The 18,586-nt window shown below is 41.2% G+C and overlaps 1 protein-coding gene across 1 annotated transcript in view; it reads left to right on the top strand.

Annotated features, from left to right (window-relative positions):
* Window positions 1–2,244: 2,244 nt before the first annotated feature.
* The window catches only part of mpp7a (MAGUK p55 scaffold protein 7a), a 142,676-nt gene continuing 126,334 nt past the window's right edge, over window positions 2,245–18,586 (top strand). The window contains exon 1 of the mRNA XM_071485687.1: window positions 2,245–2,544. The gene's annotated coding sequence lies outside the window, so the exon portion shown is untranslated. The remainder of the gene's footprint in view (window positions 2,545–18,586) is intronic.

An 18,586-nucleotide genomic window follows, 5' to 3' on the forward strand; every position in this document is an offset into this window, starting at 1 on the left:
CTATCTGCCGAGAAAACGTAGCAGTGGAGCAGTGCGCCGGGTTGCCAGATATCAGACATTCACCAGTATGGTAAAGACTCCTTTAAGTCAGTGGTACCTAAGAAAAGTTTCATGACAGCGTGTTAGTCGCTACAGCAAAAAGAGGTGTTGCCGCTTGGATATAAAGCCTTATTACTTTTATTATAATATTTACAAATTTGTTAAACACACACTGAGTCTGTAACACAAAAAATGAGAAATTGAGTGTCCAGATCCGTTAATGGCAGTATTATGCGTCAGGATTATGACTGTGCCTATAATAAGTCGTAGAAATCCAGTATTTAAGAAATACCAATCAAATACGACTGACAAATTGTGGGTAATGTACAGACCTGGCAACCTCGACTGCAACCTAATTCTCCACCTCCCCCGTCTGATGGCAACATCCGGGACACACTGACTCGAACACTTGCAAAAACTTGTAAACCTTTTCAATTTGGCTCTTGCGTTGGATTAATTGGGATTTTCTTTCTGTAACTGCAATTTGAACTGTTAGAATAAATTATCCATTCAGCCCACTGACAGACATCAGAATGTGTTACGGGCCATTACAGGGCTACAGCAGGCAGTGACTTGTTTTCTGCTTCCATCTAGTGGCTACGCTTTGATATCGCAGGCGACCCTTTCTAGAGATCATCAACAATAAATTCACACAAATACTCCCATCGATATTCTAGCCACATAGAATCCCACAAAATGATTTCATGAAGTCACAATTCCCATTGTCACATTAACTGTACATGAGAAAGAGGTATTCATTTAGTATTTCTATTGTGCTATTCACTGTCTGTAGCTGAAATAAAAAGATTCTGTTTGTACCATTGGGCATGATAGAGGGATGGTATATAAATATGAAAAAAGATCATAATAGATATACAATTTTTCTAAAAGAATCGTCAGAGATTACCACAAATTAGAAGTATACTAGTAGTATAATGATCATTTACAAGTGTATATTCTGACTTATAAAATGAAACCATGTGTGCATGCAAAGCAGGCTCTTCACATATTGTGTCTTTGAAAAGGTTGTATCAATGGTTCAGAGTGAGTGTCTGTCAGAAGAGGGCTGCAGGGCTCCATTGTTCCCAGACAATATGTCCCACATCATATCCCAGGCTGAGCACAAAAGAAGCTGCAGTTCAGCGTTTTGGCACACAACGCACTTTAATGTGGGGACAAGGGGGCACAAAAGGGGGTGCTCCTATTGTTACCAAGTTTCTGGAACTTGTTCACACACAGACACACAGACAGACAGGCAGACAGACAGACAGACAGGTAGACAGAACAACACTTTTCTTGGGTCCGTCTTCTCAGTCTCACAATTTCTGTCTGAGTCTGAGTGTATGATTTCTTATAATCAGTGGTCAGTGGGATTACATGCTCTTGACTATCACTGCAAAGAAACACTGGCCTAATGAGCTATTTTATGACATAGATTTATTTATTAAGTCTTGAGCACAATCAACTCAGATCCTTTACGAAGTGCTTTTTCTGGTACTTTGCCACTTGTTGCTTTCTCTCTTAAACATGACCTGTAGGGGGTGGTATCAAACCACTTTTGTATCTCCAAAGCAACAAAATTCACCCAACTAATACCGAATTGCATTACCAGACCACTCCTAAATAACATACAATTGATTCAGGCTCACCTTATTCTAACCATCAGGGATCTTTGTCATAAACTATTTGGAGATTCTATTAGTGGGGCGCAAATATAGAAGCCTAAACTTTGATAGATACAAACAAATGTACAAGCGTGGTTCTAGGGTCTAGGGTCTGTGTAAGTATAAATGTCTAAGTATAAAATACCTAAAATACCTAAAATACATTTTATTAATTTGAAACAGATCTAATTGATGTTGTAATTAACTGGCCTTACTGATGGTAAATAACATATATTTTAAAATAAACTCACAGTCCTCAGTAGTTGTTTTGTGAATTGCAGTTCCTTATAAATATTTACATACGTCTAAAAACACAATTTCTCAGAGAGGTATGCTGTTAGAGAGCGCTTGTTTTGTTTTCTCCTGTCGGCGGATAAGCGAATTTATGTTGGAGGCGTTAGCTGATGATTGACAGTACTGCAAACCAACCAGGAGTACAGAACTAAACGACTGAGCACGCCTTAAAGAATACTGACCAATGAGGGAATGGAGTGGGCGGGCTCTGCGGTGAAAGCCTTGTCCAGTACAGATCCCGGATCAGCGTTGTGTTGCCATACATTCTCGCTCAAACGTTGTGTCCAAACAAATGCACCGTTTCCAAGTCAGCGCTTTGACAGACCACTTTATCTGTGCTGTGGCAAAGCCGAGGCGTAACATTTTGAAAGGTTGTGTCCGGGAGGTAGGGACACAGAGCGGGGATGAGTCCAGGGAGATAAACGGGCGAAAATCACGGCTTTTAAAGCGGAAGAATAAAACAAACTGGAAGGTTTTGTTCTCGAAGGAACCACTGGAGTACACTGTGGCCAGCAAGACGTCATTCCGCTACGACCTCCGATGCAAAGTGAGTACTGTTTCTTGCTATGAACTTATCTTCACATCGTCAAGCCAATGAAAACAAAAAGGCAGTTCCAGTGGGAAATTTCGAAATGAACATCGTCCCAAACACCATCATACTTGTAAGACCGAGGGTGTAGTAATAGTATGGTGTGTGTGTGGCACTCGGTGGCGAACACCGTCAACCTAACAGCGTGCTTAGGTCAGTGACTTAAAAGTAACCGTCTGTCAACCTAGCCGTTGGTCCTCATGTTCAAACAGGTTTTTACTCAACAGAGAAATAACTTCATGCTCTATCCAACACTTAATGCACGGCGCTGTGCCTTTCAGTGAAATCCCACCCGGCTTCTTGTATTGGCTGTTTTCATGGTGAAGTGAAAGCTCAGTGCAGGGCTAACATTAAGTTTACTAATTACAATGGCAGGCTGCTGTAGTAACAATAACAAGCACGAAAGCCACAGTTGAATCTCCAGGGATCGCATCGCTGACACTTGTAAACAAAATTAAATGATAGTTTAGGTATGCTAACATTTACACAAACCATAATAACAAAATTTCCTTCGTGACACAACCCTCAACTTCCACAAAACACCCACACCCTAAGCGCAGACTCTCCAGGAAGTACAGTGTGCCCATGCAGCTTGGCCGCAGGGGAATACAGAGCCCTTGTGCCCTGCAGAGTCAAGTGTGGTGACACGGAGCTTGTCACTGGCTGACAGCGCCAAGCCTCTGAGCTGAGCTGGCAGCCCACTGGAGACTCAGCACTTGGCCAGCTTCCATTACATCCCAACTCAGCCACTTGTTTTGCATACTTTGAATTTTCATATTATAATGACACAGGACACCATGTGTTTTTTGTCTTTCAAAATTCTCTCATAACTATTATTGCTCTGCCATTATATGAATGAGGCCCTGTCACATGATATAGCTCAGACCCTTGTGTATCTTCACTTTAACATTAAATTGCTTAATAAGCCTCCCGAAAGCCACAATATTATCCATTTCTTAATGTGGTAAAAATTCAGAGAGGCTCAAGATGTCAGGAGTAATTATTTGAAAATGGAAATGCTATTATGTTTCATTCCATTGAGTCATTTGTTCCCCGTGACAGTTAAAGTCTGCATACTTATTTAATGCACGCATAGTCATCACTTAGCTGAGGAAGTGCGGGGCCTGAGAAAAAAAGTGACTGGCTTGTGTAACTTGAGGTTAAAGGAACATATTTGCAGATAACATTAATCAACCAAGACACTACAAAGCTCAAAATGCTTAAATGGGATCTGTTGTGTCATGTTGCAAATATCCTCATCCATTCAAAATCTCACTGGTTACTTGTCAGTTACAGTATTCACATAATGTCCCATCATTCATTACCTCACAGAGGTCTCCCCTCTGTGAGTACCCTCCTGGGTTAAGGCCCATCCCTCCACCAAACTTGGTGGAGGGATGTGCCAGAGACGAACTCATTAAATTAATCACTTTTCATAACATAGCAATATGGGGCATTTTTTTGATGTTTCTCAGGAAGTCATTTAGTGATTGTATTATCTCCAGATTATGATGTGGATTTCACAGATGTGTAGGAATGTCTGGTCTTGGTGGAGGATATGCTCTACTGAGTGCCATTCTAATTGCTTTGTTTCTTTCTGATCCCACCCCCAACATAGTTATAGTGCTGTGATTGTGGGGAAAAGAGAAAGACAGTAAGAGAATGGCCTGCTTTCCCTTGTATTTGAATACCACAGAGGGGAATCTCCAGAGAGCCGACATTTCTCTGTGTAAACTCTGAAACCTCAATGGTTTGTCTGCAGTTTTGGCCAGCTCCTTTGCTCTCAGTGGGAATAGCCTAGTTCTTCTTTTAAATCTTGCCTAGAAAAAGGTGGGAGGACTTCAGTCTGGATTCCAACTGGGCAGGGAGGGTCTCTCAGGGGACTTTGATTATAAGTTTTTTGGTTTTATAATCTCTGGTTTATGTTTATGAGGTCAGCATCATGAGAAGTCTGTGATGGCTTTGCTTCGCCTTCGCTTTCCAGATTCTCCACTGGTGATTGAAGGTAACATACAAGGTGTAAATAGCTGCCAGAGTTTGCCTCCAGAATATATCAATGGCTGGACTGAAATGAATGCCTGCTTCTTGACTTTAATGCACACAGTGCTGAAGTGTGTTTATATGGAGGCAGCTGAGGTCAGGGTGGGGTCGGATGCAGCGGCTCAGACAAGGCACAGCGTAGGAGGCTTTGCCCTGTGTTGGCTGTCTGAACAGGTGTCTCCGAGCTGCAGCTCTGCATAGCTCACATTCCCAGGGTTTTGTTCCTGGCGTGGAGGGTCACTGAGTAGGGGGAGGGAGGTGTGGGAACTGAGAATGCTATGCGTGCAGGGCTCAACTTCCAGAATGAATATGAGCAACCTGCTGATTGAGACAAACGCTTCCTGTCATTGCAACCGTCTGGCTTGTGTTGATGAGAAACCTGTCAGCAGGCCATTGCGTTGTTGATGGCCAGGGACAAAGCCAAGAGTTGGCTGCCATAACTGCTTGTCAGCAACAAGGCTATTTTCTTGGAGCTTAAGGGTGGGTAGGATACTGTGGCTTAAGACTCTTAATCCAAGCATTACTTTGAATCACTATCAACTCAGAACCACAAGAAATTGCCTTATCTGAGGAGAAACCATAATTTCAGTCCCCTTGTCTACTTACTTAGCACCAAGAATCAATTATCTTAATGGTAATTAGGGGAATAGAGCAATTAACTTAGTCCCCAAGAAGAATAAGCAATAAGTAACTGTTCTTATAATTACAATTGCCTTTTGACTTTGGATAAAAGTAGCATTTCTATTCTTGATTTTATTGCAAAGCAGTAAATTTGTTGAGTACGGTGCTACATTTCTGCATGAAGAAACTTGCCAATAAGGCGATGCAGTCATTCTGGTCCTGCAGTGAAGCAAAAGACTAAAACAGCCAGAGAACGTAAAGAGAGGTTGTTATGTTGCTTTGTCTGCTCTAAATACTGACTCTTAGCTTGTAATGAGTTCACTGCCTCCTCATCAAGCATTGAGTGGTTTCTGAGCTCAGGTCTCTGAGCACAGCCTCCTGACATATTGAGGTGAACCCACTTTACTACCAGCCATTGCTAAACTTGGCAACATATGAAATATGAATATGGGTACGTTGCTGCAGTAGTTTAATCCAGTTATAAAGTCTGAAGACAGACTGATCAAAATATTTTTGCACTGCTTGTTTGTAATTTTGTCTGAGGTCTTAAAGGTTTTCCCATGTGCAGAGTTTTACAGTCTCTTTTTTGTGAAAGTGGGAAAAAACTTGATAAGATTATGAAAACAAACTTCCAGGAACAACAAGAACAAATTTGCTGTCAGTAGAGAGATCAACATAGTAATCAAGTGGTCCTCTTACAGTGTTTATTTTGGGTCCTCTCATACTTGCTAACACATGAAAAAAGACTTTAAACCTGTTGTAGCCTACTACTGTGAGCTGTCATATGCTGAGGCTCTCCTACTTATTTCTCAAACTTATGTCTCACTCTGCGTGTGCATCTGACTCGCTGACTCGAGTCACAATGATTGGCTGAGTAGCATCATGTGACCAATGCTGTAAAGGCTAAAAAAAGCTGTGCTGGTTAAAACAGAAGCTCTCAGCCAAAATGTAATAATTCTCAATAATCTATAGGTTATAGGTCCGGGTCCAGATAGGACGGCGTCCGGGTCTGTCCTCTTAGGACAGATCCTATTATTGACCTACTAGCAGTCTGACTATAAGTGACCTCTGCCAACAGCTAACTTTATGAATTTACTGGAAATCACTTCTTCTTCACTTCTCTATAACAGGAGCTGCCAGTGGCTGCACAACGCAACTTCCTGTGGCTACTGTTTTAGAGCAGTTGTGAAGAATTGATTCCTGAGACAACTCCTGCTTTATCTGGGTGTGAAATTATGACGTTTATCGATACATTACATAGTGTTAGATCGGTGCATAGACATACTTGCGGATTCCTGATCCAGTGTTTTAGGCAGTATCAGAGGCGTATCCGATACTAGTATCAGAAATGAAACAACTCTAGTATATAGGGCAGGATCCTTCCATCTGTCTGTCCAACCATTCTTATGCCCACCAACGTCTTTCTATCCATTCACCCTTACATTCATCAAACAGTTCTTCCTTCATTCTAGTACTCACCAAACCACCTATTTGCCACTCATTCCATTCATCCATCTATTTATCCACCCATCCTTCTATCCATGCATAATCACCATCTTACTTCATGGCATCTCTAATCTCTGTTGCGAGTCTGCAGTGGACTTGTGAGCCTGCTGCTGCACTGCTGATCCCAGACAGAGAGATTAAAGTGATGTACTTGGCAGGGTCACAGCTGATAAGCATCTCCAGTAATGATGCTGTGTTGTTTTGCCCCTGCCTGCCCTACAGAGGTGTAGGGTTTCTTTCAGCACCACCTAAGCCTCTGCAGTGCTGCGCTGGAATGAGCCCACCCAGCAGAAGCCAGCCATCAGACACCAACGCTGGCTGTGTTATATTCCAGCTCGTGTACATAAAACGCTGCGCTCACCGTGCAGGCATGCTGCCCTCTTGACTCGGTGCAGGTCATCTTTCGATGGAGAAAGCAGAGAGACTAAGTGAATGGTGGTAGCATTAATAAAAATACAGAGTATGGGAAAAAGCTATACCCTGAACCTTGAGGGAGAACATTACGCCATAATTTGTTACTGTGTATAGGTCTAGACATGACTGGTCTGTAAGTGTGGTGTTTTGTTATGGGACATTTAAAGACATTTTCTGTTAAGGAGTCCAAAATGCCACAGTTGCAAAGAACAATGATCTTCTTATGTAGCTACATCTGTAGCCTAACAGTGTGGTTTGTATTTAAACCCTGGGCAGTGGGCTAACAGGAACTTGTACAACAAGTTATTGCTGTGGGAATAGTGCATACACAAAACGCCTTGATCATAAGTTTGCAAATTACATGTTTGTATTTGCAAGTCTGTTATTTAAAACTGAAACATTGTTTAAGAGGAGCTGTTGCACAATCAAGTGGAGGCATACTATATGTTTATAACAAATTTGTTTGTAACTAATTATCAGTAGTCAATGAAGGCTATACCCTTACACAGTGAGACAGTGCGTTGACATGACTGAGTCAAGCTTATTTGTCAAATGTTGTTTTATTTATGAGGGTTTTCCATGCATGGCCCCTGCCTAGCATCACTATCCCTATTCCCCTTATGGCAGCCCTGTGAATAATTCAACACACTTGGAGCAAACAGAACCAAAATAGGCCAAAGTGTGTGTGTACATGTTTGTGGTTCTGTCCAGTAAAATCACAGCACCCATAGAGGATTTGTGTAGTTCTAAATGTTTAGTGTCTGTGCTCCTGTTGTATGCTCATGGTGATTAAAATTGACTTACGAACCTCTAGGGATAATGTCAAACACAGAATAGCACAAGGCACAGAACAAATAACTACTTGCCGTCTCTGCCACCTGACTCCACAGCCTCAAATTTGCACCATCAGCATGAGAAGATCTATGTTGCCTGTCAGTGATAAATATCTGGTGCTGTATTGATGATCCATGAGGTCACAGTATTCATGTAGCTTGTGTTGATATTTAAAGAGCACTGGGAGCTTGGTTACCATACACTCGTGTGTGAGACTTATGTTTTCTTCCTTGCCTTGATCTCTGAAGATGACAGCGACAGTAACTTAACTGTGACACATAAGATATAGACTGTAATTAATCTAAGAGCAGTAAGAACACACATATTTATTTATTTATTACACATTGATGTCACCACCATCTGCTCTATCTTGTCTTTGCTTCGATCAAATCAGAATCAGAATCAGAATCAGAATCAGAATCAGAATCTGTTTTATTGCCAAGTATGTTTTCACATACAAGGAATTTTTTCTGGTGATTGGTGCAATTGATCAGCAACAGTGGGGCTCTCTAGCCTTGTTGATAAGGCTAATAGCAGACGGGAAGAAGCTGTTTTTGTGGCGAGAGGTTTTGGTCCTGAAGGACCGCAGCCTCCTGCCAGAGGGGAGTGTCACAAAGAGTTTGTGTCCAGGGTGGGAGGAGTCAGCTACAATCTTCCTTGCACGCCTCAGAGTCCTGGAGGCGTACAGGTCCTGGAGGGACGGAAGATTGCAGCCAATCACCTTCTCAGCAGAGTGGATGATACGCTGCAGTCTGTTATTGTCCCTCTCCGTGGCAGCAGCGTACCAGATGGTGATGGAGGAGGTGAGGATGGACTCAATGATGGAGGTGTAGAAGTTCACCATCATAGTCCTTGGCAGGTTGAACTTCTTCAATTGCCTCAGGAAATACATCCTCTGCTGAGCTTTTTTGATGAGGGAGCTGATGTTTAGCTCCCATTTGAGATCCTGTGTGATGGTGGTACCCAAGAAGCGGAAATGCTCCACGGTAGCCACGGGGGAGTCACACAGGGAGATGGGGGTGGGAGGGGCTGGGCTCTTCCTGAAGTCCACTATCATTTCCACTGTCTTCAGAGCGTTTAGCTCTATGTTGTTCTGCCTGCACCAGGTCACCAGACGGTCAATCTCCCACCTGTAGGCAGACTCATCGCCATCAGAGATGAGTCCAATGAGAGTGGTGTCGTCTGCAAACTTCAGGAGCTTGACAGACTGATGGCTGGAGGTGCAGGTGTTGGTGTACAGGGAGAAGAGCAGAGGAGAAAGAACGCAGCCTTGTGGGGATCCAGTGCTGATGGTCTGGGAGTCAGACACGTGCTTTCCTAGCTTCACGTGCTGCCTCCTGTCAGACAGGAAGTCGGTGATCCACCTGCAGGTGGAGTCAGGCACGCTCAGCTGGGAGAGCTTGTCCTGCAGCAGAGCCGGGATGATGGTGTTGAAGGCAGAGCTGAAGTCCACAAACAGGATCCTGGCATAGGTCCCTGAGGAGTCCAGGTGCTGGAGGATGAAGTGGAGAGCCATGTTGACGGCGTCATCTACAGACCTGTTGGCTCTGTAGGCGAACTGCAGGGGGTCCAGGAGTGGGTCAGTGATGGATTTGAGATGGGACAGGACAAGGCGCTCAATAAAAATAAAAATAAAAGAGGGGAAAACAATTTTGTCTGTAGAAAACATTTTAAGTTTTAGAAATCTAATGGTCACAGATTGTAGATGTTAAAAGTCCCATATTTTACACTTTTCTGGTGTTTTGTTCGACATTTTATATATATATATATATATATATATATATATATATACATATACATATACATATACATATACACACACACACACATATATATATATATATATATATATATATATATATATATATATATATATATATATATATATTATATATATATTCAGAAGTTTTGACGGCTTGTTTTACGTGGCAGTTTCTGAATACAGGCTGTGTGCATTTCTCTCTGGAGTTTGTGCTTTGACACTTTCACAGTATTAATATAGAACCTAGACCTGCTTTATAAACAAAAAGGATATGAAAGTCTCACTTTGCACAATATGGGACTTTTAAGGCCACATGAAAAGTAACATTCAGGAGAGAAAATGGACCTAATGTTGCATTTCGTTTTGCTTGTTTGATGCATATAAGCTCCCCTCCCAGGTAATGTTAATGTTATCCTACATTCACCACATGACTCCTCTTGGCTTCCCAACTGCACTAATGTATGAAAGCGCAGACAGTAAAGTGTTGCATACCTCTCTGATGCATTGTAATCTCCTTGTAGATCTAATGTCATTTACACACTTTTATTCAGGGAATGGCTGCGTTCAATGAAATCATGCTTCACTCAGGATATCTATTCCACCCATGACCTTGCTGTAGTGCAGACACTGATTTGATGACTGGCAGGAGGCTGGGGGAAGAAATAGGGAAGCCTGAGTAATGTGGTATGCTAGGTCCTTTGTGACGGTGGGTGGGGCCTTGAGCCCATCAGAAAAGTGCTGATTAGCTTGAGAGGGTTTTCTCTAGTTGCCTGTTTTCTGTCAGTTGGCAAGTACACTTTCCACACAGCAACACTGGCTTTCACATGCTGAATCCCCCTTTTGTGTGCGGGGCGTCTCAAGTGGTGTCAGCTTTAGCCCTGTACACTTGTTGCTGTGTTTCCTGCTACCTCCTCCTGGCCGCGGGCCCCCAAAGGCTGAATTTTCATCCGCCTGTTAACTTCTCTGCCCCTCATTTGCCTCGCTCCTACACTCCACAACACAAAATTATCGGCAAAAGGAGGTCTGTGTGTATAAATGCACGCTTTTGTCCCTGAACTTGAAAACATGTTCTCGTGTGTGTGTGTGTGTGTGTGTGTGTGTGTCAGACAGGCGTCCATTCAGCAGAGCAGTATAGACCCATTCTGTGCCTTTTCCCTCGATCCTCATTGAGCGCAATTAGAGCAATTTGACTGAAAACCCCTTCACAACAGTCCATTAGAACCATTGACTATGCAGTCTTCACTCTTTGATGCTGTGGCCTATGTGATTAAAACTATTCAGTCTGGATGATGGTAGACAAGGGGATAGGGTCTGTGTGCTACATTCTGTGCCCACTAAATTGAGTTACTTTTGTTTGAAACTGCCCATTATCCTCCCCCATATCAGCCAATTCTTACATGTCCTCTAACTGCTGGGTTTAGTGTCTCAGTCATTCAGTTGTAACCCTAGGCCCATTAGTGAAGCATCACAAGTGACTGAGTAATGAGTGAGTAATAAGGTTTGTCAGATCTGGTGGAAAGAATAATTTCATATTTCTACTTGGTGGCAGAGAGTTCAACCCACCACAGTTTAAGATAACACAAGCAAAAGGACTGAACACCAGTTTAACAACATGTGTGTCACATTTTTAAATTTCACACCATTTTTTTTTTTCAAAAAACTAGTATTTTCTGCAACTAACCAACTGCAGAGTAGACAATCCTCTTCCTGTTTACACAGAACACACATGCCCATTGTAAATGAATCGGAGATCGTTTCTGATATGTTGCTTTGTTTTGAAATGCTGTTTTAAGCGTAGTTTGACATAGTAGTGTTGACATTGACATAGCCTAAGACTACACAGTGTTCTCATATCACCCCGGTGCTGGTCTCATTACACTGGCTGTCTTTTAAATTTAGGATTAAATTCATAATCCTTCTAATTACTTTCAAGGTCTTGCACACCTTGACACCTCCATATATTAGTGGATTATTGACCCCCATGTAGATCCACTTGGCCTGTCAGATCATCAGAACAAGGGCTTCATGACCCCCTCAGAGGCTCAGGTCTGCAAACACGGTTGAGTATTTTAAATCTCATCTCAAGTCCTTTTTCAAATGCAATTTATTGATGCTTCCTAATCTGATTTCTTTCTCTTAGCTTTTATTCTTTTAATATCGTTCCTCTGTCTGATTGAATTATGTATTCATATGCTTTTGTCATTGTTTTCATTTGCACCCTGTGCAGCTTTGTAACCCTGGTTTTAAAAAGTGCTTTGTAAATAAAGATTTACTTCCTCACTTACTGACTTTTTCTTCTTGAGCTACAATTACACTGTTTTAGCATTTTACTGTTAACCTTTAATTGTCACTTCTGGCCTCAGCAGCCATTGCTCAGCAAAACTTCCACTGGCTGAATCAAAGCGAGTATTTTTAAGGCTATTGGTAGATTTACAGCCAATATCCACAGCAGGGTTTCCTGCAGTGTTTTACAGTGGAGGTGCTCCACCTCACCTGAAGTAAAAAGCATGTCTGTTAAGTAAGTGGAAATATTAGAGTTTTTTAAATGGACCTAAGGGAAACCCTGCAGTGACACTGCATCACACAGCAAAGGCCTCATATGTCATGAGTGAGCAGACACTTTGACTGCAGCCATTCAGACTTATCATAGCAGGAAAAGCATGGATGTTATTAATAACATTAACACTGGCTCTGTTCTGTTCAAGTGTACCATTGAGCCATGACATTGTGCCAATGTGGCAGCATTCAAAATAGCAGAAGCCCGACACTGAAACAGCTAAATTAATTCAGCCACCATTAACTGTGTTGCTTGCGCTTGTGCTTTTGCAACTGTGAGTGATTAAAAATGGTTATCAGACAGTACAAGAAACATTGTTAACACATTTATCATCGTCACTAATGAACGGCTGACTTTAGTAGATTTTGTGTCTGTGTGTTGTTGTTTAAGACTCACAGAAAATTTCTGTGTTTTCTTGTGTTTTCTATATTTCCAGTGTGTTTCTTTATGATGGATATGTTTGTTGTGTTGGTGCTTTCTAAATGTGACCGATACTGTATTTGAGATATTTTCTTAATTTTTTCTATTTGCATGTTTAAGTTTAGGTGTGATGAGCTCTCTCAGCCACCGTACCTGAACTGCTGCTAATATTTCATTGTTTGTATTTTATTTTAAGTAACACACATTTCCTTCAGTAACCATGCACCCATGTAGTTGCCAGTTGCAAGTTAATTCTAATATGTTTCCCCATTAGAAGTAAAATGTCCAAAAGTCTTTAGATGGTTCAGATAATGCAAAACCAACATGACAAGCTGCTATAATTTGAGCCTAACGTTGCCACAGATGTAATTTGGCATTTGCCCTTTCTTTAAGATTTAAACAGCTGTAATCATTTTCTGCTACTTATCATATGGTACCCTCATATCAAAGCACAGGCTTCTGTGCTAACTTAGCTCGTAGCTCACCACTAATTGCTAAGTAACCTTATGGAAATGCTTTTGAGCAGAGGGTTTTTAGGCTCTGGTGAAATTAAAGTGTGATATTTATAGTTTGCTTTGGATTGTCGGGCTTTGATAACAGAAGGCATGTGGCGTTCATGCAGCAGTGTGTGTAGGAGTCGTTTACTTTGTTCACAATGACGGTGACTGCACAATGATGTAGTCTTGTAGAGTCAGTGTGGATTTGAATAGAGTTTGAATAAATGGACTCTGCAGGGTGGAGCAGGGGGTTTGGTTTGTAGGTTCCCGGGTCACAGAGTTTGTTTATGGTGCATAGTACAATATAGGATTGTGGCTTTGATGGACTGACATGGTTGGCTTGTGTTTTTTTAACAACGCTCAGAACATGGAAAACACATTAGACAAAACAAATAATATATGTTTCATAGACAACATACATGCAATTATGCACTACACATCCGGGAGTTTAAACCATATCAATTCACATATTAATTACAATTTGAAATAAGTAAATGAAATAAAATAACTATCAGGAAAAAAAGAGCGCGAGAGAGGATGTCCTTTGCCAATAAAAAAAGGTCTATCAGTTTACAGTCACCATAATCAAGAGGACTTGTAATAATCAGAAAATATTAATATTTTGCATATTTCTGTGATATATATAATATAAAGTGATTTATGAAAGTAACCCATATTTAATAGAATTTACCTTCCTGTCATCTATGTGAAAACAATTTTTTTTCTTAATCAGAATGCATCATTTCTCCTGTGTGTGGGGGTTAGGGCTGTTGCCTGTTCAATACGTTTAGACAAAGTTTGAAAAAAGACTTTTCCAGTAATTCAACAAACCAGGACAGCTCCAAAACATACGTCAGTCGTGCTGGCACAAGCCCCCAGTGTTCACCTCAGGGAGCCATATTTGGGAATATTTTACTTAAAGCTTTTGTTTAGACCAGTGTAGTGTTTGTAGCACCTTAACTTAACTATGAGGCCATGTCTCTTTTAGACAGATGAAGAATGGATCTGATCCAGTGCCTCCTGCCACAGTTCCTCTGATATCTCTAGTTCTAATTCCTCTTGATATGGCCACTTTAACAAGTGGATCCTTCAGAAAGAATGTCCATAACTGACCGTTGTTCTGGAGCCTGAGGATATAATACATTATTTTGTTTAACTTTGGACTTAAAGCTTTGCACTGGAAAGTGTGGTTGAGGCAAATTAAATGTACTTTATAGTTGCTCAGAAGATGGAAACATATTGTATGGACACACTCTGAATTGCAGTCCAACCAAAAAAACAAAGGTGTTGAAAGTATCTATAAGCTAAAGCAAGTAGTCTATCACAACAGCCCTGACTGTTTGCTATAACCAGAAAAATAAACAGTAAAGGTCCCATAAGCCTTCAAATAAGCTGAAAAAAACTACATTGCTCTACCTGGGGCCTGCCTGGGCTCTGAATGCCTCCCATGATTTGATAGGTAAAAGGGATAAAACGGTGTAGACTCAGGCAAGACTCCGTATTCTGTTTCTACACTAAAATATATCAATATACTTGATTATTAAAGGCAAAGCACAGTTAAGTTATCAAACTGAATATCTTATGGGGCAATAAAGATAACATCTGCACAATATTTTGACATGAACACCAGTCATATATACGGCTGTTAAACAACATTGCTTAAGAATGATTTGCTTTAATAAGGAGTTGGACTGACATGTTATTGGATCATTCAAAACCTACAGCTCATTGTTGAAGTAATAGACATGTCTGTTTTAAGAGGTCTGATGTGATGTGTGACATAATAACCAGCAAGATGCTGCCAGTTTCGGACTGTAGATCTCTCACAGTTGGCCATTATAACGCCTCTTGCAATGCTTTCTCTATCCACCCAGTTTCCTCTCTTACTTCCGGGGTCGTCGGCACCAGATAGAGACAAAACAGCTCTTTCTTTGTCTGTTTTGAAGTCGTCCCTTCAGCGGCTGGATGCTAATCTGACTGACCATCAGCAGCTTCTGTCATGGTCAGGGAAAGACAGATACAGAAAGGCTGAGATAGATAGCAAAGGAGGGGTGGGGAGGGGTAGCATGGAGGGTGATGACTGGACCATTTGGCATCCGGTGAACAGAGGAGTATTGTGTGCCAGTGGGCCGCTGTGGAACAGACTGCAGCTTTACAGGATGAAACTGGTGTTAAAGCTCCAAAATCTTATGGGTCAGATGAGCCAGAGATGAGATGAGAATAGACTGCTCAGCACCACTGGACTGTGAGTTCAGATCAGCAGGCTAAGGATAATAACAAATGTACAATATTTAAAGGGGCAATTCCTGGAGACCCTTTCCTTAGTTTTGATGTTTTTTGTGTTTTTTGTAGTATAGTGGAATATTGGGCTCCATATAAAATCCACAAAAAAAATTCTACAAAATGCAGAGGAAATTGGCTCATGTAAAGTGTCATCATTAGTCAGTGTCACAGGATGGATGTTTGCAATTTTGAGGCCCTGACATTCAAATATCAAGTTAAAATTGTACCTCTGAATGATTAGATTGCATTTTGAAATGAAGTGTTCTTATAAACTCCTTTTCCTTGCTCTGGCTAATGGTCAATGCTAATACTGTACTACCCATAAGAGAAGAAATGTGTGTGCATGTTAAGCTTTACAGAGGAGCAGAGTGACTTGACTTTGTTAGTCAAGCAGTCTCAGATTACCTGACTTTTAACTGTCTTTAAACATTCAAAAACAGTGGATTGTGGGTGCGTATTTAGGTGCAAAGAAACAATCATTCACACAATAAAACTTGATTGATTTGCATCTACTTGTGTGCGCTCAGTGCATTTAATTGGATGGGTTTACACAGTGTACACCTGACAGTTCTGGATGGAAAATGTAACTGCAGTGTGTAAAGAGAAAACAACAGTTGTTGGCAGAGGAGAGCTGTAAATGTAACATCTGCAGCTGTGGTGTTGAAGTGTATCACACCCATAGCAGTTTTAAGTGACATGATGTACTTAAGGAGGCACACAGAGGCCTGGGACCAAGTCAGTTTGCAGTGAGTCATATCAGCTTCAGAGCAGTGGTGACAGAGACATGATCCTACACGGTGTGGACAGAGATGGTAGCAGGAAAGTTGATTAAAAGTCTTCTCTTTCACTAATTAGTGAGAAATTGTTGGTAGAAAACTTCCTGTTATTGGAAAACTGTGTCTATCATTCACCCTAAGCCAAGCCCAAGTGAAGGTGCTGATGTAATCATTCACAGAGAGAGAAGTAATGTTACGTCATTACATAGATCTGTGTACATTGTAAATCTTAAGGTCAAAGCCAAGCTGCAGTTGAAATACTGCATAAAAGCATCAAGATAAGATCCCTTGCATCAGCCTGTGCTGAAACAAAAATGTCTTTTCACCCTGGAGGTGGTTTCTCAACTATATACTGCTTCCATCTTAAAATAAATAAATAAATGAAAAAGCTCCACGAGTATTTCAGATGAGTAGAAATTGTTGGATTTAGGTGTAAATACTGGATTCTACTGGTTTTCTCCCACATGTTTGAAAGCTGCTAGACAATTACAGGATCCCTCATTTTGCCTAATCAGCTGACAGAGGGGTCAAAGGTGAAGCCAAGAAGTCAACTAGCTGCCTGAGGCTTTGGTTTCAAACCAGTTTATTGTGTTAGCTACTCAGTGATGCTTCTCTACTGTCGTGGTCCTGCACAGCACAAATACTGCAGATGATTTTGCTGAGTAGCACAACTTCAACCAGAGGGAGGAACCAATAAGCAGTGAGCTCAGCTTCTGGAGTGTTTGGAACAAAAATATACAGAGTCTCAGGCAACTGGTTTTACATTGTAACCTGATACGATTTAGCCTCTATAGTCATATGTGTCACCACCCACAGCCAAGCCTCATATGCTCCTAGGTGAATCCATATTTTAAATAATCCAACTGAAACAACCTGTCAGGCAGCAGAAAGGTAAAACAGGTCATCGCCTTGGGTGGACACACAACTATGAGTTATGAGTCCAGTGTTGCCTCAGGGTGATTGGTGTTAATCTGGTTTTAGATAAACACAATAAGGATTTTAATCCAATACCTGTCGAATACCTGTCTACTCACAGTAGTGTTTGATTAGATGTGGAGAGGTGGCTGTAGACTGAAACCTGACACAACAAACCTGTCGGTAAAACTAGTTAAAGTGAAGATAAACTCTTCCTATGTGCAGTTTAGTGTAAAACACACCAGTCTACTGAGAATCGGTGATCAAACTCTCCTAATATGAACCAGATATTTTACTTGCACTGATGTGAAAAATGTGTTAATCATGCAGCCGGCTACGGAGCGTCTTCTGTAGCAGGTGGTAAAATGCAGAAGTAGCGTCTTTAGTACCTGATGTTAATGTGTTATGTGAGCATTATCTCTGGTCTGCAGCTGTGGTGTAGCAGTGTATCACACAGTCCCAGTCCTGAAGTTACACTGTGTAGACTTATACAAAGAGGCTGCTTGTGTTGCAGAAATGATCAGATCCTACATGGGCTGGATGGAGGTGGATGGAGGTGATGACAGAAAAGGCCTGAGGCCTGATGGGAGGTCTTCCTTCATTCCCTTGTATCCTTGCAGCAATCACCAGTGCAGCTCTGCTTCACACAGGTGTGTGCAGTCAGCTGTAGTCAGTGACTAAGTAACTAGTACTGAATTAGTTTCTTTGCTGTTCTGTCAAGGATGTCCATCCTCCCTGCTGGATGTTTCACACAGCAGCAGCCCACTGTGGGTTTGTTTGGGAGCCCTGAGGACACAGAAAAGAGCTGTAGGGAAGTTTTAATATCTCTAACTTGATTTGCATTCCCTCGTAATAACATTTGCATTTCTGCAAAGGCACATGTATGCGGTTCTGTCATAATGTTGAGCATTATCTTGTTATGTGATACAAGTGTTACCAAGTGAAACGCTCCAATTTAGTTTTCATTAGGGCTGAAAGATATGCACAAAAATTTTTTGCAATTATTTTGGCAGACATTGCAAATGTGATGAGTCACAATTTCAGTTGGAATTTTTTCACTGAAAAAATTTTAAAATGATGATCATATGATTTGTTTTGGGACTTGTACAATACAATACAAGAATGTTCTCTTACATCTGGAGAATATGATTTGTAGGCCAAGGTGTCTCTGTAGCACCACAACACTTATGGTGTTATGGTGTAACAATACACAACAATGTTGTGACACATTTTACCTTTATCAAAAAAAATTGCAGCTCCTGAGATTTGGATATTATATTTGGCCAAGTTGCAATTTTGATTATATTTTGATTAATTGTGCAGCCCCATTTTTCATTCAGAATCTAAAAAACTCTATACAGAATGTCTTTTTCCT

This window comes from Trachinotus anak, unplaced genomic scaffold (assembly GCF_046630095.1).
Source record: "Trachinotus anak isolate AG129_WGS33_773 ecotype Australia unplaced genomic scaffold, CSIRO_AGI_Tana_v1 ptg000009l, whole genome shotgun sequence".
Classification (NCBI taxonomy): Eukaryota; Metazoa; Chordata; class Actinopteri; order Carangiformes; family Carangidae; genus Trachinotus; species Trachinotus anak.